Source organism: Brachycentrus maculatus, unplaced genomic scaffold (assembly GCF_059751285.1).
Source record: "Brachycentrus maculatus isolate JH-2025_06_01 unplaced genomic scaffold, ASM5975128v1 h1tg000370l, whole genome shotgun sequence".
In the NCBI taxonomy this organism is placed as follows: Eukaryota; Metazoa; Arthropoda; class Insecta; order Trichoptera; family Brachycentridae; genus Brachycentrus; species Brachycentrus maculatus.
In genome coordinates, this window is record NW_028281119.1 from 1,422,197 (window position 1) to 1,450,043 (window position 27,847).

At 31.6% G+C, this 27,847-nt stretch overlaps 1 protein-coding gene across 4 annotated transcripts in view; it reads right to left on the minus strand.

Moving 5' to 3' along the window:
- Positions 1-27,847, minus strand: part of Prosap (SH3 and multiple ankyrin repeat domains prosap) — a 172,164-nt gene that overhangs the window by 131,619 nt on the left and 12,698 nt on the right. For all 4 annotated transcript variants that reach the window (XM_088270091.1, XM_088270094.1, XM_088270093.1 and 1 more), the window contains exon 2: positions 11,011-11,066. The gene's annotated coding sequence lies outside the window, so the exon portion shown is untranslated. The remainder of the gene's footprint in view (positions 1-11,010; positions 11,067-27,847) is intronic.

Consider the following 27,847-nt stretch of genomic DNA (forward strand, 5'->3'; position numbering starts at 1 on the left):
AGTTTCAACCTCATGACAAGGGTTTTATAAACTTACGAGTAATTAACATTTTGGTGAAACTTCTGGCCACAAAACAAGTGTTTTTTACATTTGTACAAATTAATGACGAGACGGAATCCGGTCGCTATCTTGTATCCGGCCCTATTTTTAATATCCGGTATTCAGCCGGATATTATCCGACAATCCAATTAAACGGCAGACCTATGGAATTCTAAGAATGAAGAGTAAATAAACGCTCTAAGTAAAAAATATTAATTGAATACATGAATGCTCAAAAAATTTAAGTTTTAAAAGCTCCACAGACAGGTACCAAAAGTGCTCGAATAACCCAAAAGGGTTTCCGTTTTGTTGTAAAATAAAAGGCTAGTTTAGTAAAATTTATGGCATTTTGTGTAGTTTATAAATTCAATCGAGTGTATATGGATACTTGAGCCTATTATTTCATATTGGTAAATAGTTGGAAAACTATATTTTTCTGTCGCACGCGTTAAAGTCGGCAAGACGTAACATTTAATGTACGCGTTGGCGGCGTTTAGACGCATGTAGAATGTTAATGTGGGAATTTCATTGGATTATTGTGCGTATTAAGAATCAGAAATTTAAGTCCAATTAAAAAGCGCGCAATTTACCGGCAATTAGCGAACAAGTCAGACATGAAACTAGTTCGAAGTTAATATCTCTGTTAACTACTGACATACATTATTTATTGCGCGTTGAGAAAACAGTGTACATTCACATGTGTGGAGGTACATGCAAGAGAGTTAGAGAAGAGCTGCCTTAACTTATCGGGTATTTATTATTGGGTTTATTTTACAAAAGTGTTAAAATCAGGCAACAAATCCATCCTTGTAATGTAACTGGTCATATCTGCAGTATCGTGAGCTAGTGTTTGACGTTTTTTTTCAAAAAGCAATATTCTTTTCAAAAAACAATATTGGTAAAAATCGAACAAAAGTATATTAACAGGATTTATTTGGAGTAATACCTAAAGTCAACTGTCATATTGACGTTGAATGACGGAAAGCTTTCATAGAGTTATCGAATATCTACTTATTGTCGTTTAAAACGTTGTCAAAAAAATAGTACGTGTCATTTATTTTATATTTTAATATGTCTTTAAATAATAGTTTCTCATCAACAAAACATAAGTAAACATAGAAGCATTTAAAAAAAAACGAATCATACCTATGAAAAGCTCATGTAGCATTTCAAATTAAGATAAATATGATATAACGGCGTAATTTTTAAAATATTTCGTATTTTCAATACGATGACGTATTTTTAAAAAAAAAAAACGAGATAAGTAGGCTTATATAGTAGCAACAAAAAAATCAACGTAAATTTGACATACCCGCTAGCATACAGTTCTCTATTTAATGCGTACCTTATAAGGAAACACCATTTTGAATTTGAAAAACCAACAAGAATTTAAAAAATCACAGACATTGATATAAAGATTATCGAGAGAGAAATAAATAATATTTTTTTATCATTTATTTTATTTTATAAGTTTCCACTCGTTTGCGAGTGATGTTGGCTCTTACGATCAAAATACATTGTGATGAAAATAATAATAATGATAAAGATATAAGAGGAGATAGAGAGGAGAAAAAAACTATAACAATAATAAACTGAAATTAAGGAAAATAGAAAATAAAGTACTCGATCTCCATTAAATAAATCATATTAAAATGTGGACAGCAAAACATATCGCTCACTCCATTCAACAACGTCATAAATCAAAAAACTTGATTTTTCAGGAGATCGTTTTTAAAGATTAATAATATAATGAAATATATTAAAAATAAATATCAAGCCACTTATTGAACTTTTTACTGTGCAACAGATCTTTTTAGGTAAAACCTGAAAGTTTTTTCTTCATTTGAAAAATATTAAGTATATTTTAAAAAAAAATAAACAATGCCTTTTGTTCAAAATGCAAAAAACAACACTTTCTGCCCTGTAGCGGGTAAATATTAAATTTTAAATATGCCGCTTTTGCAGAGATATAGTACATTTTCTGGGCATTCCGAAAACATGCACAACTGAAAATTGTGGATTTTTGAAATGTGACGTTCTTGAAAGGAGTGGGCGATATATAAAAAAAATACTTGATTACTTTTAGACTCCGCACGGTTTTATTTTATCAGACGTGCGATATGTAACAAAACAGTGCAGCAAGAGCCGTGCCTATAGACCTGTCAAAGAAACTGCGGACTTTCTTTCGCAAGCAACGAACAAAACAGCCATAAATGGAAAAGTCAGGCTTGAAAGAAAAATCACGAGGGCAATGAAAAGAAGCCATCTTGTGTGTGTATTAATAATTGCGCGCGCAGACTTGCTCGTATGTAATTTGTTATACGAGTATTTGACGTGACATGACACATTTTTTTTAAAAACAGCTTTAAAAACGACTACGGTTATCTGTTGCCATTATTATGAAATGATGTACGTAATATAGTGAATAATAAGGAATGCAATGGTCGATTTTTGATCTGATGTAACGATAAATTACGATTTATCGATACTATTGAATATATGTGAACCGTAGAAAACAAGAAAAATAATCGAACAGAACCGTCACTATGGACCATTTTACACAAGCGTTAAAATAACAATTACCTAATATTCTGAATTTTATTAATATTTAAAGCATTTACTTACTGCGGGTTAGTCGTTATTACTTTTTTTTACAAAAATATTAGTTATATTTGTTTATAACCACTCACCGAGATTTTTATGTCTAACAGTTTCGAGACGTACCCGTTTCTTCGTCAGGACAATCACTACAACAGCATACAAATAATACTACGCGTCTCTACCATAGCACTATTGTGTAGTTGAAGTGTGTGAATAGTTCTATAGTGGTGACTGTAGTACTGCTCTCATGCTGTTGTAGTGATTGTCCTGACGAAGAGACGGGTAGACATAAAAATCTCGGCGAATGGTTATAACTAACATTTTTGTAAAAAAAATATATAAAAGTAGGTACCATCATCTACTAAAATAAACAACACTCACATACTTCTTAAAATATTCCAATAGTAACAACATAGGGAAAATCCCCTTGCGTAAGTACTTACCATATTCACCACAGATTCTAGACACAATTCCATATTCAAAATGTGTCTGTAACAATTGATTGATGTCTAAGTATTATACGTTTCGGTCTAATTTGGCCATTAACTTAATCTATTGTGCTACTTTTTTCTGCCTGGAAGTGAGAGCCACATTTTTTTCTTACATTAGCAGATTCGTTCATTGCATTGTGAATCATATATTGCCTCTTTTTATGTGGGTACCACGTTTTTAATTACGCTACGTACATCAATGTGTTTTTTGGGTTATTACGCTTGCCTTAGGACATGTTTTGATGACGTATCAGTTCGAATTGTAACATCCATTATCTAATATAATTGAAATTAGGTGAAAAATAATGTCCGCTCGTGCTCAAGGTCCCGATTTCGATTCCCAGGGAAGTTAAAATAAATAAAAGACACTTTTCACTTTGTTTACAGATTTGGCGTTTAATTTGTTGATCTCCATTTTAATTTATGTAATAAATGTTAAAATCAAACACTGTTTTTTTCGAGTCTACTAAATTGTATTTTATTGTTAAAAACACATCAAAATTATATTTGTGACAATTGTTTCGCCTTGTTATGGCATTTTCAAACTATCTTCACATTAGTTTGAAAATTAAGATCTTCACATTAGTTTGAAAATGCCACAACAAGGCGAAACATTTGTCAGAAATATAATGTTTATGTGTAACAATAAAATACAATTTAGTAGACTCAAAAAATCAGTGTTTGATTTTAACATGTAATGTATAAACTTTTCACTTTATATATATTCAATATTATTTTGATATCTGAAGCATGGCGATCAAGCGATAAATTAACATTGCGTCAATCTACTGTAGTGTCCTACGCACCATAAGATTGTTAGAAACAAAATAAAAAACTATGTAAGTGTGTTTTTTCTATAAATTACATGAGGCAAGATGTAACAAAACAATATATAGCTGTAATGTAATCAAAAACATCACTCGTAGGTAAAAAAAAATACTAACGATATATGAAGCCATCAGCGAAAAGTGACCTAACCCTCAATTTTTCATATCATGGCTTACCTTTTTCAAATTATTTAAAACGTGTTTCAATTAAATGCAAAAGGACACAATCCTACCTTTGATATCTTAGCTGGTACAGTTATCCCCTTGTAGTTATTATTTACGTTAATTTTAGCACTTTTTAATAATTTGTAACAGGTATGTCAGAATATACATATATGGTTAGGCTACTTTTGCGCTGACGACTTCATATAATACATAAGCAAATAAAATAAAACTATCAACAACTATCAAAATCATACACCTAAGTAACTTCACTGTTAACTTAGAATCAATGAAATGTATAAACTCATGAGATAACGAGTTTTTTTGCCGAGAATTTTCACTCATGAATTACATAATATTATAGTAACTTTAAACGTAAAGAGTAAATCCACTCACTAGTAGGCATAGGCTATGAAACTTAAAAAGTTGAAGCCTGAGTAGGGTCATGATAAGCGGTGTTTCATAAGCCGTAGCTAGATTTCAGAGTCACTTGGACGTTAGGTAATTCAAAAACAAACAAAAAACAACTACAACAACAATATCAACAACTAAAAAGTTTCAAATGTTGTGATCTAATTATAATTTGTTTAGCGGTCAAACTCCTCAATATGGCGTGATGTGGTTCAAGTAAAAACATATTCTTAAATAATCTCCATCTTCCTGCAATTCATATGAGGTGTTTATCTCATTATGTGAAATTGCTTCTCATCGTGTGTGTACTCGGTAACGTGTTACAAATACCATACCGACGTTACAGAAACGCGTTAACTTGGTTTCAATATTCCGAGATATTCACGCAAGTTTTGAGGACAAGATGGCGTTAAGTAGATGCAGATTATATGTGATAATTTCCTGTCATAGATATTGTACTGGCATTATGCTGCTGATCGACTGACATTGAAATTATATAGCACTTAAATCACCATCGACAGAACAGACGGGTACAAACATTCAGCGGATATACACATTTATAATTTTCTCCAATACTAAATCAAAAATCAACAACATAATATTAAGATTAAAAACGAGTGTTCTATAGGTACGTGTATTCTATAATTTTAATTTATATATATATATATATATATATATATATATATATATATATATATATATATATATATATATATATATATATATATATATATATATATATATATATATATATATATAAATATAAATATAAATATAAATATATATATATATATATATATATATATATATATATATATATATATATATATATATATATATACATATATAATAATAATAATAATAATAATAATAATAATAATAATAAAACCCTTATCCGCACCCCAATGGTGCATAGGGCACTGTGTCTTATAAACGCAGTGTTATCATGATCGTTTTTTACACATGAAGGAAAGGTGATCAGCCTTCATGAAGGAAAGGTGATCAGATTGAATAAATATTACAGTGAAAAAATTACTTATATTTATTTTTACCCCCCTTGGGAATCGAACCCGGGACCTCCAGAACGGTAGCCGAGCGTGCTGACCATTACACTACGGAGGCGGACAGATATATGTATATATGTATATATGTATATATATATATATATATATATATATATATATATATATATATATATATATATACATATATATATATATAAAATATATTAATAAATTTAACTTTAAAGGTTACTAAATCTGAGTGACGTTGAGTCCCGGGTAACATTGAACAAAATAGTTTTAAAATTGAGACACCTCAACATAGATGAAGAAGAATATGGAAATCTGGGTATTTACAGGGTTAACATTCGTGTAACATTCACCACACTTCCCATGATTGACAAAAACACTACTTAAAATTTTGGAAAACTACTCATATTATATATTTAAGAATTTCACACTGGAAAATGTTGTTGTAGAATTTAAACAAGACGCAACTAAAACACAAACACGTGTTAGTATTTGATTATAACTTTCATAAGAAAAACAAATTCCAAAAAAAGTTTTAAAAGTTATCCAGGTTCTGTAGATACAATAACATATATTTTTTAAGTTATCACTATACTGATGTATAACTTGATACAAATATGAAATCCATATTAGTTAACGAATTTGCCAACGTTTATAAAGGGTATCATAGTTATTTTTTGACTTTGAGTTTATTTTGTAAAACTTTATATTTATACTTTTAAATTAAACATTTAAATTAAGCACTGAATTCAACCTACTGAAACGCTTATTTTATTTTTAAAACATAAAAAAATATTGTGACAATTGTTTCGCCTTCTTAGGGCATTTTAAACTAATGTCATTAACTTAAAAATGCCCTAACAAGGCGAAACAATTGTCACAGAATTAACGTTTTTAAAATGAATTAAACTTTTTAGTAGACGCAAATTAGTGTTTGATTTAAATATTAGAAATACAAATGTTAATGTATCATGGTTTATATTAATAAAAATGCAATTTTATAGAGCGCATTAAAAAATATGTTTTCATTATCTTTATGTAAATGTAAATATCTCTTATGTCGTTGTTAAATAATAATAAAGTACATTACGTAAACAGAATAGGTACGCAATTCTCAGCAGTATTATCTCGCAGGAGCACAAATTATTTCCCTTTATCCTTCTGAATGTTACAGTGGTAATTTTAGTTATCTTCTAACGATTAAATAGCACGCTATCACATAGCACACGCACCTTGTAGGCAGTAAATACTCGTACAATGTAAGGATTACTGAATGTGTATAGGTAATAAAGGATTTTGTTCACGTAGCAGGAATTCCTGGGCACCTCTGTCCGGAGTGTCTGGGACCTTATCTAACTCCTATCGTGCAACTGAGACCAGAATGACATTACGGGAATTAACATATTATTTCGTCCTTTCGAATAAAAACAATGACGTTTACCGTGGGATGACTATCCTTATATCTTAAGTGCAATATCATTTTCAAACAAGCCCCTTGTATAGTATACATATGTTCAAGTTTTATATGAAATCGTTCTCAACCCTGAAGGACGCAGACCCCCAGGCAGATCTCCAAAAAGGTTGAAGATAGCTGGGAGTCAACATCCCAAGAGCGACAGGCGGAGGCACAAACAGATCCTTAGGATCTACAAAAATAAGAAGAAGAAGTTCTCTCAGATGTGCGGCAAAACGTTTTATGATAGATATTTGAATGGTGATATAATGAAAGAGCGTAAGACTGAGATAAGCATTTTTTTAATCTGCAGGTTGGTGTGGCGTTTTATTCTCTCTGCCTACCCCTGCGGGGGAAGCGGCGTGATGCTTAGTTAATATATACATACATATTACAACGTTAAGCACTGCATACCTCACGTGTGAAATAAAAAAATAATAACAAAATCTGGCTATTTATTTGAGTTTATTGGCTCCACAGAAAGTGAGAATGTTTATCAGGCTGGACGTGTCGTCGAACAGTGGTAATCTTAGTAGTATTTGTGTTTCTGGATTATGCGCAGGATGTTCTAGTGAGTTGGGCCGATTAATTTAAAACATCCGATAAATTACTTCCCTCATAAAACGCCGTGTACAGAGCAATCCACTCGCGTTATGAATGGCCCTAAAGAGAGGCGGCGCAAACCATGAAATAGGCGCGTTTCGCGACGACAATTACGAAACATTACTTCATTTAGCGCTTTCAAACTGTGGTGTACAAGCAGGCGATTCAAAAATGATAACAAACGGTTATTACAGCGAATAAAGCTACAGGTTTTTACATCAAATTGGTTTTCTACAAACCAAATTGGATGTCTTACAAAACAAATTGGATGTTTAACAAATCAAATTGGTTATTTTACAGAACACATGGGACATTTTATTGTATTTTATATAAAAAAATATGTTCATATTAGTATACGAGTAAACCGTCAGTGGTTTGTCAAACCTCCAATATCAAGTATCGGGATGTGGTCCCGTGGTAAGTGTCGCGGACTCTTAAGACAGAGTTTCTCGGTTCGAACCCACTCTACCACAATTTGATACCTATTTCTAATAATGAGCCGCTTAGGCTCACAGAAATACTATGAATTTGAAATATTTGTGTAAATAATAAAAACAGAAATATTTCTCTTTCTATTAAAAAAAGTTAGAAACCTGTATATTATCGAAAGAGCGTATTTAAAAAAAATGATTACTCATTTCTAGTCAGTCAGTAGCTTTTTATTCTTTAACCCATATTTTTGTCATCGAAATTCAATCGCATTCATTAGTTCGCATCCCTAATCGAAAAAAAAAACACATTCTTAAGAGATATACGGATGTAGATTTTACTTCAGAAAATAAATTCGTAAAAACGTTGTTATTTTGCAAAATTTATTAGTTTTTCCAAAACATACACGAAGAAGTAAAATAAAGCAAAAATTTAAGCGAGGTATAAAAGTAAATTAAGCTTTGGATATTTTTACTGCCGCAAGAATGAATATTTGTATAAAAACCTATTTTTGACATAACTATACATGGTACGTATGGTAATTGCCGCAGGTATGGGGGTTAGGTTGCTAAAAAGCTAAGAGGTTCATCCCTTTATTGTTAATTCAAGGTTGTATTATTTACCCTTCTATGTATTCTGAACCTAATAAATGAAATAATTTTAAGCAGTATCTACCTGATAAATTCCTACATTTAGACCCTGATTATTACTATAGGTTTGTATTGTTATTGAAATACCCAGAAAAGGGTAAATTAACCAATAATGCGTTTAAACTGAGAAGGTATATCTTATAAACGTTTTTTAGCAAGCTAAGGGCTGGTTGACGGTAATATCGTAGATCAAATGTTTTTTAGTTTGGATAAGGTTGGAGTACAATCGACTCATTTAACGCTAAATCACTTAATAAAAAGATATTAAATTAATTTTAAAGCAGCATTATATTATAATACTATAATTTTTGTGTATTTACAAAAAATAAAATATAAAATATATCATTTATGTATGTAGGTACATTAATGTTCTTCCTCAAATTCAAACAAGAATGTGCCTTAGACAATGCTTCGGTTGACGCAGATCTTTCTCGATCGTAAATAGTACGATGATAAAATAATCAAGTACACCTACAATCGGTATTTCATTCAATGCATTTAAAAAGGCAAAATGGTGACATAATATTCAGCTTTATATATCAACCCTTTGGAAATATCGTTATAATATATACCAAGTTAGATAAATAACGTTTTTTTTAGTAAATCTGTTTATACTAAATATACACATGATCGGAAGAAATCGTACACTTTGGAGCATTCCAAAGTTATTCCAAAGATCCCCACAAAGTTCATGATGTATTTTATTCTTTTAAATAATGTCCGCCTCCGTAGTGTAATGGTCAGCACGCTCGGCTACCGTTCTGGAGGTCCCGGGTTCGATTCCCAAGGGGGGTAAAATAAATATAAGTGATTTTTCACTGTCATATTTATTCAATATTACCCTGGACTGGTACCTAAAGCGGAGGGCTGATCATCTTTCCTTCATGTGTAAACGATCAAGATAACACTGCGTTTATATGACGCAGTGCCCTATGCACCATTGGGGTGCGGATAAGGGTTTTATTATTTATTTATTATTAAATAATGCATATATTTATTTTGAGCGGATTTAATAAAATAAATCGATTTTTAGCTACTTAATATCAACGATATTTTACGGGAAAGAATCAATATTTGTGGAGAAAACACGCTTTAAACGCCTGTTCTTCAATTATCTGGTAATGTTTTGAAGGTTAAGATATGGAAATACCAGTATATTCCTGATATAGGAATAAAAATACTAATGCATCTGATTTACCGGACATACACAATTAGTGAGAAAATGTAGGTACATAAAAATAATGCATTCCACCCGATTAGAATGACCTTCTTTCTAAGAAATGGTCACGATTCGTAAGGAGGCTATATTACGAAGTACATTGTATTGGTGTATTTCTACTGCTTATTCTACCTATTATGTAGAAAGTCTGATTCACTGTATTACCGCCGAGATCCTGGTCAGATTAAAGACTAGAAGTTACTCATTTCATAATTCAAGTCGTGGAGATTTTCGAACCGTATTATTAGTTAATAAATGTATATTTTTACGATTTCTTATCGTAGATAAAGCATATTACAAAATAACTTCCAGCATGTTCCCAATTCATCATTATCCTTATACACTGATTTGAGTACAAAAAAACATTTTGATATGACGTAATTAACGTCATACAATAACACAACAAATCATAAAATAATACATCGAACTTAACTTATTCTAGTGTAATACAATAACATATTTATACATATACATGGTTAATTTAATAAAGTCAGAAGTAAATTTTAGTTGCATGTATTTTATTTGTTTTACAGCCAATATATATTTTTTGGGTATTCCCAAACTAATGTTACTTTGATATTGACTCTAATTGTGTTTGAATAATTTACTGACAAATTAATTTAATGAGAAAATCATCAAATAATAATCTATATACATGAAACTGTAAATATTCGTTTGCTCAAAATTTTAAATGTCCTTAATTTATTCGCTGATTTTTAACATGGTGTTGCATTCGAATACACCTGCCATAGGTAAAAACATATTATTACCTCAATTGCAGCGGAATTTGTTGAACGTAATAGCAACACACGCAATGTTAAACATTACTTATGGCGGACACCCTGATTTTTGACAATGCCGTCACTCGGCATTTTCAATGAATTGTACATATTTTATTATTTTTTTTAAAAATATTTTCTTAACTGCACAAGCATTGTAAAATTAAACAAATGTTTCTTTTTTATTTTTATTTTTCATTTAATCAGACTGATACACGGTAAAGTGTGGTCGGGTATAGGCTAGTAATAAATAAAATATTTTTTTTACAGAAATAACTTCTAAAGCTTTTTTTATGTATACAAATAAATACTTACACGATAATCTTATGTCGTCATGTGTAGAGCACAAGTAGGATATTCCGAACAGATTTCTGAAAAAAAAAATAAAGAATTAAAAAAGATCTTTTCCTTTTGTATTGAACTAATAATCCATTGAAATCAATTTCCGTGAAACACTTGAGCGAACAATATTGAAAAGAAAGAGGATTCCCACTTTATGCTTTGTTTAATCGCATTCAGATCCAGAGAGAACGGTGCGCGGTGGTATCAACCTAATTCGATGGCTTATTGTTTGAGCAGTTTTTGTTTGCATTGTGGTGCATGTGTTCAATGTTGTACGTGGCCTAATGATTATGACACACTTCACATAAAACAAGGAAAGTGTACCACGAACCAATCATAAAGCTCTTCATACGAGTCATCTTCGGGCCATCACGTGCGACTACGTCAGGGGTCGGCAACGTGTGACTCGAGAGCCAAATGTGGCTCTTACAGCAATTTTGTGGCTTTTTCTTTGTCAAATTCAAAATGACATTTTTGACAGATATTTTGATTTTTTTAAAATTATTCTGTTGATATTCATTTTTGGTTCGGTTGAGTAAGGAGGGATGGTGTTTTTTAAGCACATATCGCTCATTTGGTGAAACAATGACGTAATTACACTTAAACAAAAAAAAACGAGTAAAATATTTCAAAATGTGCGGAAAGACTGTTTACGTCGAGAGTAACATCGACAGAATTGATTTTGTGGTGAAATATTGCAAGATGGCGCGAGTATTATTGTAGAATTGAGTAAAATGGCGCCATTTCTGTTGCTACAACGTCTGAAAGGCATTTTCTGTAATATTTCTTAAAGTGTAATTACGCCATTGTTGCACCAAATGAGCGATATGAGCCCGCATAAAACCTTATTCTATTATTTTTTACTATCTCAACGTAGATGAAGAAGAATATGGAAGTCTGGGCCTTTACGGGGCTTGCGACCGTCATAGGCTAGTTTAAGTGATATGAAATATTTAAGCCTATGACCGTTGTAAGCCCCGTAAATGCCCAGACATCCATATTTTTTATCATCTATGTTGAGATGTAAAAAAATAATATGATAAATTACTCCTATAATTGGAGATAATAAAGATTGATGAAAAAGTATTTAGACAAACTCAAAATGTTGTTAAACCATATTCTTGTTAAAAATGTAAACATTGAAAATAATGTAAAACCATACTAGTTTTAAACCACTTTCATGTTCAATATGCCAATAAAAAGGCAAACATGCCTATTTATACTAAAGACAATCGTTTTAATGCATCTTTTAAACATTAAATTATATCAATAAAATTACTGTAAATAAAAAAATGGGCTCCCAAAAAATTTTCAAACCGTTTTGCTACTCACGTTTGGCTCTTTTGGTACCAAAGGTTGCCGATCCCTAGACTAGGTACGAGGTATCGCGTGCCGAAGCACATTAGCAATTTTGCATAACCTTGGGAATGTCGGCTGAAACGTATATATCCTTTTAGACCATATCTCAATCTTCTATTTGTAACTCCTCGAAAATTTCATTGAATTTTTATACGCCTCCTACGGGCATGTTCAAACGAAGGCGAAACCATCAATTGTCATATGAGTAAACAAATGTTTCAAATAATATGTTTATGATTTACAGTGGTACCAACCAATGAAAAACAATTGCTTCAGCCTTTTGTAATTTTTTTACGTAGGTACTTAAGATATCCGATTATTTTAATTATTATATATGAAATAAATATGTATTTAAATAGGATTGAGCGAAACCCTAGTAAATCAATCTAAATATACTCGTAAACGTTAGTTTGTTAAAAATCTCGAATCTTCTAGAGTTCTTCAATGGTTATTTTTAATTTTTATTTAAATACGTGCTTGTTATTTTATACCTGCGACAGGTGTCTTAACTGTAATGGCAGCGCCATCTGTTGAACGTAACAGCAACACGCAATACTAAACATTACTAATGACAAATATCATGTTTCTTAATAGCTGCTAAAATGTTGCATATCAACATTGAATTGCGAAATTAAACTCTTTCTTGTTTTTACATTTAAGATTGAGCTAATGCAACGGGTCGCAGCTATTTATTATAAAATAAATACAAATTAGTAATAAAAAAAGTTAAAAAATCATTTTAGAAAAACATGAGGAAATAAAATAGGTTGTTTCTTAGCGACTTTTTGGCACATTCGCCAATTGAATTCTAATGAACACATTTCGATTGTTGACCTTTACGAAATGCTCGAAATAGGCAAACTAACTTTAAGGCAAATACGTATGTACGTAAAAAAAAACAGTTGTTCGCGGTCGTTATCTTTAACTTTATGGTTAAGCACGAACATTATCATTACGTTAAATTTGTTTTCGTAAGATAAAACATTTATTTAAAGCTGGTTTGCAAAGGTTAAACGTTTTGTAATAGTAAAGTACTACCTATAATAATATGTGTAATAGATTTTCTTTGCTGGGAGAAATCAATTGTGATAGGTGGGCAATATTTTCTTCGTACGAGTCCATGTACTCTTTGTTTTAAGTATTGTCATTGATACGTTTAGTGAGATGTTTACTTTTTTTGTGGAAATTAAAAATAAGCAAATACGTTTCTTTATTTAGTAATTTTGTTATAATATTGAAATCATTAAAACCATAAAAGGTAAAATAGAAGATCGACGAGGTGTACGCAAAATACAGATTTCCTGGCTCCGAAATATACGAGATCGGACTGGGATCAGAACAGCTGAAGCCTTGTTTAGAACTGCCCAAAATAGGGACAATTACCCTCAAGTGATAGTCGACGTTAGGGGGACCTGATATGGCAAAAGAAGAAGAACAAGTTAAAATATTCCAATAATAATTTTGGATAATTTATATATCACCATTTTCGTAAAACTTCAAGTAAAAATCAATTTTAATTAAAGTTTTATACAAATATTCAAACACCGTAAAAGGTGTTTGAAAATGATGCGAAATGCATCGAAACACGTGTCACAATAGATTTTAAGAAATTGTAGTACTTACTAAGTAAAACTTAACCGTTTAACTGCTCAGCCTTTTTTCACATATTATGCCAAAATTGCGGAAGAATTTAAGAGAAAAAATAATTTTTCAATTACGTGTACACATAATTGTGTACATTTTCATAAAATTTTATTTTCGCCGCGATATACTTTTTAAAGGTTTATTTATGCTTATTGTTCACGAATTAAAATGATTTGTGCGCGTGTACCGCGACACATCTAACACAGGTCGATATCTAAAATCAAACTGAGCAATAGTCGATATTTCGACAGTACTCAGTTTTCGCGCAGTAATAAAGCATCGATATATCGACGGTGCGCAGTAAAAGGGTTAAATAAAAAATGGGTAAATTGTACCCCAAACTTACTGCCGAATCAATCAATGAAATTAGTTAAATTAAATTTAACTTATGAAAGAATAATAGCATCATGAAATCCACAAAATATATAATTGAATTTAACAAAATGCTTGCGAAGATATGATATATAGTGACTTCTTAACCAACGGAAATTCAATGAAATATGTCTCAATCAGAATGAAATAGGACAAGTTATTGGAGGTTCAATATAAATTATGTCTCGAGATTACTATGTGTAATAATGGGAGCAGGTAAGTGCAGCAATTTAGCAGTAAATCTGCAGCCGACCTAGTAATCATAACTTTACCACGCCACGGTTCTTCGAGTAATGAAGTCTAGACTACATACTACATATAAACATCTCACCATAGATGTCTCTAGTAAAATTCTGGTAAATTCATGCACTATATTACGAATTTTAACAATATTTTCGAAGTTCCAATCTTATGACCGTCATGGGCTGTTTTAATTGATCACTTTACACACGTGTAACATTCACCATGATTGACAACCAATGTTCCTTCCAAATTTGTGTATTTTTTATAAGAATTTGTTTATTAAAATTGTATTCATAAATGTATGCGAGAAGAACAAAGAGACTAACTAAGAGAGTAACTCCTTTAAAATCGTATATAAAGGGTGGAGGACCAATATTTGTGTGCTCAGATAAGATTGAAATTCAAACGTATATACGTCGCTCTCGCTCTATGTTTATTGGTGTGGCTTTGTTATTTTCGCCCTTATAACTTTGTAATTTTCGATAAATAAATAATTGTTTCCATTTGCGTGTTTCTGTCTTCCTCATCATCAGTGTTCCAGTAGCATTAGTCGTAACAAACACACTAATAAAATTTTTGGAAATCATACATATGTTTTATATGACTGGTCATAAGCCCTGTAAATATTCAGACTTCCATATTCCACATCATTTAAGTTGAGATGTCAAAATACATATAATAATTTATCGGTTTATGGTTTGAATATCTCGGAATATGACTATTGACACTCTTTCTCCCTTGTCTAATTTTATTGCCTATATCATAGATGGCAGAACAAAACATATGCATAGTGATTGAGATCACTGAGTTTGGAGTCAGGTTTAGAAAGTGAATGCATATAAGATGAATCACAAGAGCCGATCCGAATGACATATCACTGCATAGATTGTGAAGCATTCACCGGACACAACACTCGAGGGGCAAAGAACTCACAGAAGAAATTGTAATTTGAATCTGAAATGCACTTGGATCACAGATCGTGAACTTGTACTTGTGTAATCTACTACGCAGCTACAATGCATTAAATCACCGTGATTCATTTGACATGAATACGAGCTTTCATATGTAAATTTATTTTTTCGAAACCCATGGACTGTAGAACAACGATACATACATGATATAAGTTTTGGACGAAGGCGTCAAAAACGAAATATTTTTGAGTGAATAATGATAATATATATTAATATGTATTAAATCCTATTTTTATAGTGTGAACGAATTTTTGTTCACTGATAGTGGTTTCACTCCTGAATTGTGAACCAGGCAATCGCTGGACACCTAGAAGACGATGAAAAAATTCATGTATGCTAGAGAAAGATAACATTATTCGAAGGCTTAGCCTAGGCGACGTTGTTCATGATAGAAGGACCTTCAACCTGAGGATGAGGAGAGCTGACTCCAATGGTCTACAAAGACGATATGTTGAGATGGAGCCAGAAAAAAGATGCCGGTTTTGATCCACTAAAGTGTTATTCATCAAGAGTTTTATTGATATCTTAACAACGAAGAAGTATATTGATATTTGGATATGTAATAACGCATAATTATGAGTATTTACTGGGGTAGTGACCTGCTATTTCCTGGTTTAAGTGATCGCTTCGTGCACTATGTTACATTCGCCATCAACAACCGCATCACTAAAATTTCTGAAAACTGTATTGACAGTCGCTTGAGGGTTTGTGTTTTTGTAATATCTACGTAAAAATTGTATTATTACGTAGATAGTACACAAATTGGTATTATGATTGAAACAAGAAGAGATATCTGGACCTGAGTATGATAATGTTAGGAGAATGGTTTTCATATTATTTTTTGACATCTCATCAAAGATGAAGAAGAATATGGAAGTCTGGGCATTTACGGGGCCGACGACCGTCATAGGCTGGTTTAAGTGATCACTTTACACACGTGTAACATTCACCAATTCTACCCATTATTGACAACCACACTACTCAAATTCTTGGAAGTTCTATATATATGAACCAATTTAGAAACCTTGTTCTTGAATCACTAGAACTTCACTAGAGACATCTATTGGTGAGATGTAAAGAAGCTTTTTACAAAGCAGAAACTCTTATGTGAGGTCCAAATCTTGAATGGTTTTTTATCTCTGGGTGATGCGTCAGTATGAAAGACTGCAAAACATAAATTATACGTAAATAATAAAGCGCCCTTGAGGTGATTTCTCACGAAAACAGCTCTTTACAAATTGGTCTTATTTATTTTATTATTATTATTGTTGTATCACGAGTAAGAATGCCCCTTTCCTTATGTTTGTTTCCACGTGTTAAATTTGATTTTTGATTCACACGATTCTGTACTTATTCTATTGCCCTTGACTTCCATTTAGTTCCACATCAGATTCTTATATCCTTCTAACGCTTCTTTCTTCTCCGATTCGTCACAAGTCAACGTAGTGATTTATCTTAATTGTTATCACAATACTAACGCCAACCTTGCTCTTCTTGAGTACCCAGTATATCGTACATCATCAACTCTTTGATCACACGAGCTTGGTTATTGAATGGCGGCTTCTTTTAACTGATTATTTGTAATACGAGAAGAGGAAATCAATTATTGTTCTGGCGTGATGAATCAACTTGGTGTTGAGAAACGCAAAGGTAAATCAAAACCACGTTTTGGACGAATCTACTTTTCAGAATGAATATCGCTCACTCCTTTCAAGAACGTCATAAATCAAAAATCGTCAATTTTGAGTTATGCATGTTTTCGTAATGCCCAGAAAATGTACTATATCCCAGCAAAAGAGGCATATTTTTAACTTGATATTTACCCGCTACAGGGCAGAAAGTGTTATCTTTGCATTTTGAAGAAAAGGTATTGTTTAATTATTTTTTTAAATATACTAAATATTTTTCAAATGGAGAAAAAATATTCAGGTTTTACCTAAAAAGATCTGGTGCACAGTAAAAAGTTCAATAAGTGGCTTGATATTTATTTTAAATACATTGTATTTTATGTTTGAACTTTAAAAACGTTCTCCTGAAAAATCAAGTTTTTTGATTTATGACGTTCTTGAAAGGAGTGAGCGATATATCAAACGTGTAAGATTGATTTTGGGGGTCATTTAACAGGGCGAGTAGATAATTAATTATGTATGGAATATCATCACCTGAACACTTGCTTGTATCGTATTGCTCGTACATATCCAGAAAAAGTTATATGGTGTAAAGTCGTTCATTATTTTAAACCTTAAATAATCACTGAAAAATATGGTAAATAATTCTTATGAGACGAATAATGAAATATTTTTCTTTATAAATGTTTAAAAAAATGTATAAATGTTTTTAACAAAAAAAGAAATCAATTTTCCAAATGTGTTATTATATATTACATTAAATAGTAAACGGCAGCAAGGCAATGATACATTTTTTTTGTAAATAAATATTTGTGTGTTGTATAATTACGATATTTGCAAATATTTCAGGTAATTAGGGTTGTGGTCCCGCGATTCCAACACTAAGTCAGAGTTTCTGGGATCGAGCCCACTCTACCACAACTTGATTTATATTTTAAATAATGTTCCCTTTAGACTTAAAAAAAACAGTATGAAATCGAAATGTTTGTGTATATGATAAAACATAAATATTTGTTCCTTTTTTAAAAAAACTATCTATCTTAAGGGGCTTGTGATTGAAAATAATAGTCAAATTGTGGTAGAGTGGAGATTTAACCAAGAATCTACGACACTAACTACGGGACACTATAACCGAACTTTACTGTATTTATAGGGTTTGTAAAGCACTACTTAGATATAAAATTTAGGTTTTATATTGTCATTTATTGGTGGAACTGCATTTTATACGATAAAATAACTAAGTATATAGTTTATTCCACCAAAAGCGGAAAAAACATTTTGTTGTTGTTTTATTACATATTACTTAGATAAGTTAGATATTTTATTTTAATTTTTCATTCAAACCCTTATCTAGACCCCAATGGTGCATAGGGCACTGCATCATACAAACGCAGTGTTATCTTGATCGTCAACACACGAAGGAAAGGTGATCAGCCCTCCGCTTCAGGTACCAGTTCAGGGTAATATGGAATAAATATTAGAGTGAAAAATCACGTATATTTATTTGACCCCCTGGGAATAGAACCCGGGACCTCCAGAACGGTAGCCGAGCGTGCTGACCATAACACTACGGAGGCGGACAAAATTAGATAAAAAAGATGTTAGATAATTAGTACAGAAAAATTACTATATACTTGAGTAGTTGTATTTTTTTATATATTACTTAGAGTCTTGACCTAGGAAGAATAGAGACAAATCGTACACCAAATCCAAGAGGTCTCAGGAGATAACGACGCTTAGTATTGAGGAAGCGCAGAACGAGAAAAAAACTATTGTAATACTTCCCATTTTCTAATTTTTTTATACAGTAATTAGATAATTTTTTGACATCTCATCAAAGATGAAGAAGAATATGGAAGACTGGGCATATACGGAGCTGACGACCGTCATAGGCTGGTTTAAGTGATCACTTTACACACATCATTCATAATTCTACCCATAATTCTTCATCTTTGATGAGATGTCAAAAATTAATATGAAAATAAATCCTGTAATTGGCGATAATCCATATTTTTTGAACAAGTATTTGAAAACACTCAAAATGTTGTATATAATTATATCAAATGCATTTGCATACGTTTTACAGCTAAATACCGATAAGTTCTTTTCAATGATAGAAGTCAAATACAAGGAAATTAGCGGCTGAAGATTGAATCGGAACATTTTTAATGAAACCAATTACAATTCAATTGTGACTATTTCCCACAGCTTTGACCGAGATATGAATGGAAAAGTACCTTCATAAGAACTAAGTATTACTATGTACAGTTCAAATCATAAACCCCGGGCTGTAGGGAACCGCAGAGTAACCACACATAACAAATCAAGTTTTATTAAGCTAGACAATAAAAGGCTAGCAAAAAATAATAAAATAATTGAAATAAACGAACACACCTGTAAAACATTCGTTAATTGCGAGCAAAGTATCTATTTAGTAAACATAATTCTTACACTACCATATGTAATGTCTAAAATTACTCGTAAACGAGTGAGGCTTAATAAAAACAAAAATAAATGTTAAATGTAACCTCTAAAAATTTAAATCATATTAAAATATGATTAGATGTCAAACAAACTTTTTTTTTTTAATAATGCATTTCACTGTCTAATTCGATGAGAAAAATAAATAAAAGTACTTATATGAGAGTATTATTCTTTATTGATTTGGAATTAATTTTGAAGAATAACGTATGATTTAAAAATAAAAATAAAACACTTGCATAAAACCACTTTTTAAAATTTTTTAAAAATAAATACATTTTGATTTCATAGTATAAACACGACCAGTTTCCAGAACTCATCGACAGTTGAAAATACAAACCCAGTTTGTGAACAAAAATTTGGACACATTCAAAATTGTGAACGTTTTTTTTAATACTCTCCTTTTCATTCATCGTTCACTTTTTGTACTACCACTTCAAAGGACGATTACACAAAGTGAAAAATAAATGATATGGATAAATTATATTACCATACCATAATGTTTTCAATGCTCTTAATATAAATAAAACGTTTTTCATTGTTTTTGTGTGTTTTCTACATTTTAATTCATAAATAAATGGAAAAAGTTGATGACAAGTGTGTAATACGTATATATTTTTTAGTATGCATAATGGTGGATCTCACGAAGAAAATAAATTTAGTTGCAACACCTATAGTGGTGATCAGTCTACATCAGCGGTCGGGGAACCGGGGTAAATTACCCCAAATGGGGTAAAAATGAATTCTTTGGGGTGGTAAAGATTTTTTTCTAATTTGCTATTTCATAAACGGGTAAGTATTTTTACAAATTTAAACAATTCAGAAATCGATTACATTAAAAAGTCCCAATTTCGAAGTAATTGTATCAAACATGAAGCAACACCACTTCTCCAAAAACTGAAAAGGAAACCTGAAACTTGAGTTTCGTTTGATCCAATTTCAGAATTTTATTTTGTTTGTCTACATGTCTGTTTGTCTACTTCGGGACGCGGATCTGACTTGGGAGGATGCAAGGGAGCTGGCAGCCGACAGAAAAGCCTGGAGACAGTTTGTGGACTCCATATGCTCCACCTAGGGAGCGGATATGGTTATTATTATTACATACTTCTTTTTCGTGTAAATTGATTCAATAAATGAGTTTTACTTTAAATATACATTGAATGTTTTCTTTTAAAAATGGGGGGAGGGGGTAATATCAACTTACGCAAAAATATTTTGGGGTAATATTAAAAAAGTTCCCCGACCGCTGATATACACGTTGTAATAATGTTCCCAGATTTAATTCTTAGTTGGAGTCAAGTCAAAGTTGAGAAAGTTTTTTTTTAACCTTCATATATTTTTTGGAAAATCACCTGAAGCATAAGATTGATTACATTGCCTTCGTGTATTCAAACATAATATTATCTGATATTTAAAAAAATACACCCATTAATCTTGCGGAGTGGCCTATGTATCAAAATTACGGATAAGAGCACGAATTGGAAGGTTGTTATTATATAATAACGTCATACATTGATATTATTAATAATTCAAGTGAAAAGCGGTGAACGATAGAAGAAATAAAATTCTAAGAAAAAAAACTGTAGGCGGTACGATGAAAAGCTAAAGAAATGATACGCCAGAAAATATATTTATCCATTAGTGTTTTGCTGCAAGTCGTGATTAAACACCGATTTTTTATGACTAGACTATTAAAATACGAAATATTAATTTCTCAGGTTACACGGGTTAAAGTACACCTCAAGGGGATTGTAATATCGAGTTTTACAATACGTGTTTCATGTCTCATGACTCTAGACGGTGTATAGTTTAAGAGGGATGTCTTTGAACACGCGACACCATTCTAAGTATAAAAACGTTGCGAACTTCATTAAATCACAGTAAAAAAACAAACGATTTATGAGAAAATTGTTTATATTTACTTTAAAATACATATTTTTAAATCATCCCAATGGACAATGTTTTTCAAAAGTGTGTTTATATGTGTATGGTTACAAAAATCATTTAATTAACGTTTTAATAAGCCATTCTTCTTTTTCAAACCCGATCTGCACCTAGACGGTAAATAGGGCACAATATTGGTCTCTTTAGGCAAATCAATATGAGTCTTGCGTTCCGGAGTAAAATCTGAATAACAATCAAATAATAATATTAACCACACACGTATTTGTTTTACGATTTACAAAAATAAAACTTTTTAATTCAATTCAAATAAGTTTTTTTTCTGATTTTACTGGTTTTAAATTATTTAAAAACTGAGTGAGTTTTGATTTGGTGGAACTGCATTTTATATAAAAAACAATAAATATAAAGCTTTTTCCATTTTTATTTTATTTGACAGGGGACCGGGTTTGTCGTTACCGATATCATCAGACTGGTCTGTTGTTTTATAAAATAAAATAAAATGGAAAAAGCTATATATTTTTAATTGTTTTTATTTCATTATAATATTAGAATCGTTCATAAGATAACTCTTTATAGCTACCATAAATAATGACCATAAGTTATAGAGCATCTCTCGATATAATAAATAGTCGCGAAATATGCAATATATGTTATACTCCGACACAGCCATGAGAAAAACGCAAAACCAGAAGATTTAATGGGTAGACTGCCTCCTTAATAATGCAAGGATTAAGGATTTTAATGTGTGGGAAGGAGTGCATTTTCATTATTATTGCTCTATAAATAATTATATATTATTATTATATACATAAACTTCAAGAGAGCAGGCTATAAAACATTTAAGCACCTAAAAGACGGCAATGCGTTATTACTTATTACATTAGATATAATGCCATTATGGATGATAGTTGTAAAATTGTCATAAGATGAGATTATGAAGTATGAAGAAGATGCGTAAGTATTATACTAACGTAAGTCCAATGTTAAAATAATATTACCCCAAGGAATCTTATACCCATATTGAGTAGACCATAACGCGTTATAAAACAGCGACAGATCCTTAGACAAGTCAATTTACTCAGCAAATGGTTCCTGTCTCAGTAGCCAAGCCTGTCTCAGTAGCCAAGCCAATGTGAGACGAAAGTTACAAAATATTTACATTTCACATGAACCTCGTTTTCAGCAAAGCTAGAAGGTTACAGGACCAGTTAAAGTTTCGCTTCAAAACCTGGAGCAATAGAGCAAAAATTGTCTTTTCTTAATCTTTCATTGATAGTTTTGACGTCGGAGAATCGAAGCGGATAAAACAAGACGAAATCGGGATACGATATAAACGCCGAATGCCCAAAATTGATGTGTCCTACTAACTGACTACTCTATATCAGTAAACTAGAGACAAAACACTATTAATTCACATTGTGCAACATATTTGACATATTCAATGAGATCAAGCTAAAATAACATAAAATAAAAGGATGTTTTCTAGCGTTTCTCAAGTATGTGAATATAATCCAGGATTTAAGTCGCAAAAAGAATAATCATCAGGATAAAGAAGAGCTAGATACTAAGATATCTTCAAAGACTAAGGCGCAAAAGAAAAAATATAAACCATCACCCACAGTTTTGAGATAAAACAGTTAAAATAAGCACAATATTTTTTATATTGATAATCTTCTCTATAGAGGCGCGTTAGTAGGTATTATAGGGCACTGAAAGACATGGATTAAGTTCTGTAGGTACTTCAAAAATATTAACATAAAACTAAATACATGTAATATATTTAACCGATAAAAATTATAAAGCGGTTGAGAATAATATAAGAGTTAAATGAAACCCAAGCAAAATCAACAACCCAAACAGAATTAGGTGTTTTTTAACAATAAAGACAATGTCTATCATTAAAGGTCAAACCTTTGGAATGTCATTTGGTTGTGAAAAGTACAAAAACAAAAGAAGTGATAACGATTTGAATACACACAAAACATGAGAAGTCAAACAACTCGTATTTGGGATTTTTTTAAAGTGGAAAAAAAGCTACCATCATTTTGAGAACTTGGATGTCGTAAAGGATTATCCTGATGTCGTAAAGGGTTAATCAGATTTTTTGTAAACGGACTATTTCTTTAAAGTGAACAAATTTAATCTCTAATGTGCAAAGGCAAATAGTCGCAAGTTAAAAACAGTAGTTTTGAGATAAACGAGTTTGAAAATGATGCATTTTGCCAAAACATGTATCAAATACAATTTTGCGGCTATTTGTACAATTAATATCTCAGTAAAGGAAAGAGATAGAGCAAAATCTGTGATTGTATATGATAGAGGCCAGTTATAAGAATGCTTTGATCCGTGTTAAGCCAAACAGCCACAACATGAGTTACGGCTAGTTGCCTTTACACATTAGATCTTTTAAAAATCTTGATTTCGACGAAAGAACGGTTTTCTTTAAATATAAGTAAGTACATAGTTTACTTTTAAAGAAAATCGACGTGTATTGATTTCTTCGTTCTCTTTAAGAACAAGTCGGTGTAAATACAAATTACTGTAAAGTCGGTACATCCAGATACAATGATATGACTGGCTTAACACACAAGTGCAATATCCCTGGATACTATGATTAGCAAAATTAGTCCCGAGGTGATATTTAAATGGCAAGGTCAGACCGATATACGAATACGATTCGGAATGCATCGTATAAAATACAACGGCACGCAAGGAGCATGTGTTTATTGCCAAGTAAAGTAAGCAACACTGTGCTAGAATTACTATTCGATATTAAAAAAAATAATGATGGTTGTTGCTCTGTTCATTTACAGTTAAAGTTACATTATACATATAGTATAATACGTATATGGTAATATGTAGTATACACCCATGGTTTTCGGAAGTTGAACGAAGGTTTTTTTATACAAATATTTTGACAGAATTATTTGATGTTAATTTTTTTTAATATAAAAATTATACTATGTTAAATAGTATTAAATAATAACAATAAATTTGGATAATTTGTATAGCGCCATTTTCGTAAAATACTACCTCAAGTGCGCTTCACTGAGAATGAATTGGGGGACAGAAGATAGTGGAAATGATTTAGCAGACATGCATTTTCAGTTTTTTTTTCTAAATATCATCATTCGCAAAAAAATTAGCTACTGGTGGCAGAGAATTTCATGCCATCGTACATAAAGGCACGCTCGCCAAATTTAGTGCGCTGGTTGCAACCTGGTAAGATAACTTTGTCCATTGCAGTTGTTGTGGCCGATCGAAGCTTGAATCGTCTATCAACCAATTCGTTTGGAATACACAGCTCTTTTAGATACTAAATATTTATAATCGAAAATGCCTTTAGTGGAGTACTATATTATATAAGTATATATTTTTTAAATATCAAATGTTAAAATTAAACACTGATTTTTTCAGTCTACTCAGTTGTATATTATGGTTCAAAAACGCATAAAAAATAAATTTTGTGACAATTGTTTCGCCTAGTTATGGCATTTTCAAATGAATGAAATTCATTTGAAAATGCCATAAATAGGCGAAAGAATTGTCTCTACAAATTAAAAGCCAAATCTATAAAAACATATTTTTGTCTTTTTTTTTTCTTAATTTGTAACACAATGCTTTTATAAAAAAGTTCATAGGCAATCACGTTAACCAGTACGTTACGCAGGCGGACCTTATCTAGTTTTCTCTAATACCCATAGTCCTATACGAGGCCACAAGAAAGGGATACAGCATACAACTCTCTAACACACTTAGAAAGGAAGCAGTGAGACGTAAAGCGAATACTGGCAATATACAAATATTGCTACAGATCGCACGAGAGATACAATTTTAGGTCTTATTTTAAATTGAACACAATTGTTGTGTAATAAAAGCTAAATAACAAAAATCTATGCATGAATCTATTTTCCAAGAGATAATGGTTCTTGATATCGAACTAAAAAATGGCAAAGAATTAAGACATCGTTTTTAATGTTGGTTTAGTTAATTCAATGTTAGGCGAGGTCAAGCAACGTGGGCAGAAAATATGAGATACTAATATCTTGTTCGTAAATATTTTTTATTCATTTTTATCAAAATATTTTAAAATGAAAATAATTCGTATTTAACCTCAATTAATAACACAAATAAATAGAAAATAAACAAATAAATAATTGAATTACTAACTTACCTCGCTGGTTGTGATTTTTTTTTAAATTATTATGTTTTTAAGGAATAACCCGCAAAGCCTCTTCTTTTAGAGGTTTGTCTGCAGGTAGAATAGTAAGGATGCGGAAGGTAAATGTGAAAAATACAAAAATGTTTCTTGATTTTATTTTGCAATAGGTAGGAATCGAACCGGCGACGCCAGTTTCGCAGCCGAGCGTGTACCCAACTACGCCACGGCGCCTATCGTGGCAATTAAAGGTATCCAAAATATAAAAAAGGTCTTTGTCCAGAAAATACAGGTATCTACCGTCATTCAAATCTATATTTTCTTGTTTAACTGCTAATTTGGGTAGCCAGCAATCAGTCGCCCACTATTAGATAGCCGGCTTCACTGACTAACGGCGATTAGTCGAAATATTTACATTTTCCATACATATTTGCAACTTTTTTCCATTTTGTTGCTATACGACACATAAAGAGGCCATATCCACATAAATAATGTAAAGATGTACTTGTAATATTGAATTATATCATATGTATAAACTTGGCTGTTTACTCAGACGTTCCTTCGGAAGTATGTGTGGCAAATCGTTGAACGATAGAATTAAAAAATTAAGATATTAGAAAGAAATGTGACGTTGAGCTAGGGATAGTTGAAAAGAATAAGAAAAGTTATTTAAGGTAGTATGGACATGTGGAGCGAGAGAATGACTAAAAAAGTATATTTGGCAAATGTGAACGGGAGAACAGAACGAAGACGGCCAAAAAAAGACTTGGCACGACCAGATTAATCAGAACCTAATATCTGGTAGTGTCTACGTAATCGGAAGGCATTTACAACTAGATGTATGGACGTGAAGGAAGCTAGGAGTGTATGTCAAGACAGAAGAGTGTGGCATTCCATCCTCTCTGCCTACCTTTGCAGAGAAATGGCGTGATAGTAGTAGCAAAAGTAGCAGTATATACTTCTTACAATTCTACATGTGTAAATAAGGTAACGTTTGTACTTTTAAATAATTAAATTCAGAAAGGCTTCCCAAGCGACTAAAGAACCGAATTTTCTTAATAAGATGTTTGTAAGAGGGTTCATTTGCTCGGACCGACTTGATGAGATTTAGCATAAAGTGTAAGGGGTGTAGAATGTAGAATGTTGGTACGACTATGCAAACAGGGTGGTTTGATGTTTATGAGGGTAGCTGTTCAAGGGGAGGAATTACTTTCCTCCCCTATTAATAATAAACGAAGTTACGTATAAAGCGGACATGCTCGTTGCTTAGGGTAATGGTAATACGTTTAAAGTTTATATCGAGTTTGAGGCAATTATATTTTTAAAACACTTTTCAAACATAATTCAAAAGTTATTTTTTTTACATTTTAACATAGATGAAAAAGAATATGGAAATCTGGGCATTTACAGGGCTTATGACCGTCATAAGCTTGGTTAATTATCACTTTACACACGTATAACATTCACGAATTCTACACAAGATTCAAAACCACACTACGCATTTCAATTTTAAAATTCCTAAATATATTTTTTTTGTCCGCCTGCGTAGTGTAATGGTTAGTACGTTCGGCTGCCGTACTGGAAGTCCCGGGTTCGATTCTCAGGGGGGTCAAAATAAGTACGGGTGATTTTCACACTCATTTATTTGATTTCAGCTTGGACTAGTACAAGAAGCGCAGGGCTAATGACTGATCGCCTAGTCTTCATAAAATTAACGATCAAGATAACACTGCGTCGCTACGATGCAGTGCCTTGTGCGGCATTTGATACGGATAAGGGTAAAAATATATAGATTAATCTAGATATACAGATATTTATATCATGTCAAAAATAATGTAAAAAATTACTCCTAATTAAAGATAGTCCAGATTTGTGAAAAAGTATTTGGACACACTCATTATGTTAATAATTTAAAGCCTTATGTTGAGAGAATGAGTTAAATAGAAAGTTAATTATATGATAATGAATTTAAATGTAATTGATCAAATATGATTTTTTAGAGTTGTTATCCTTTAAAACTGAGCAATCGATATCTAAAAACGCGACAA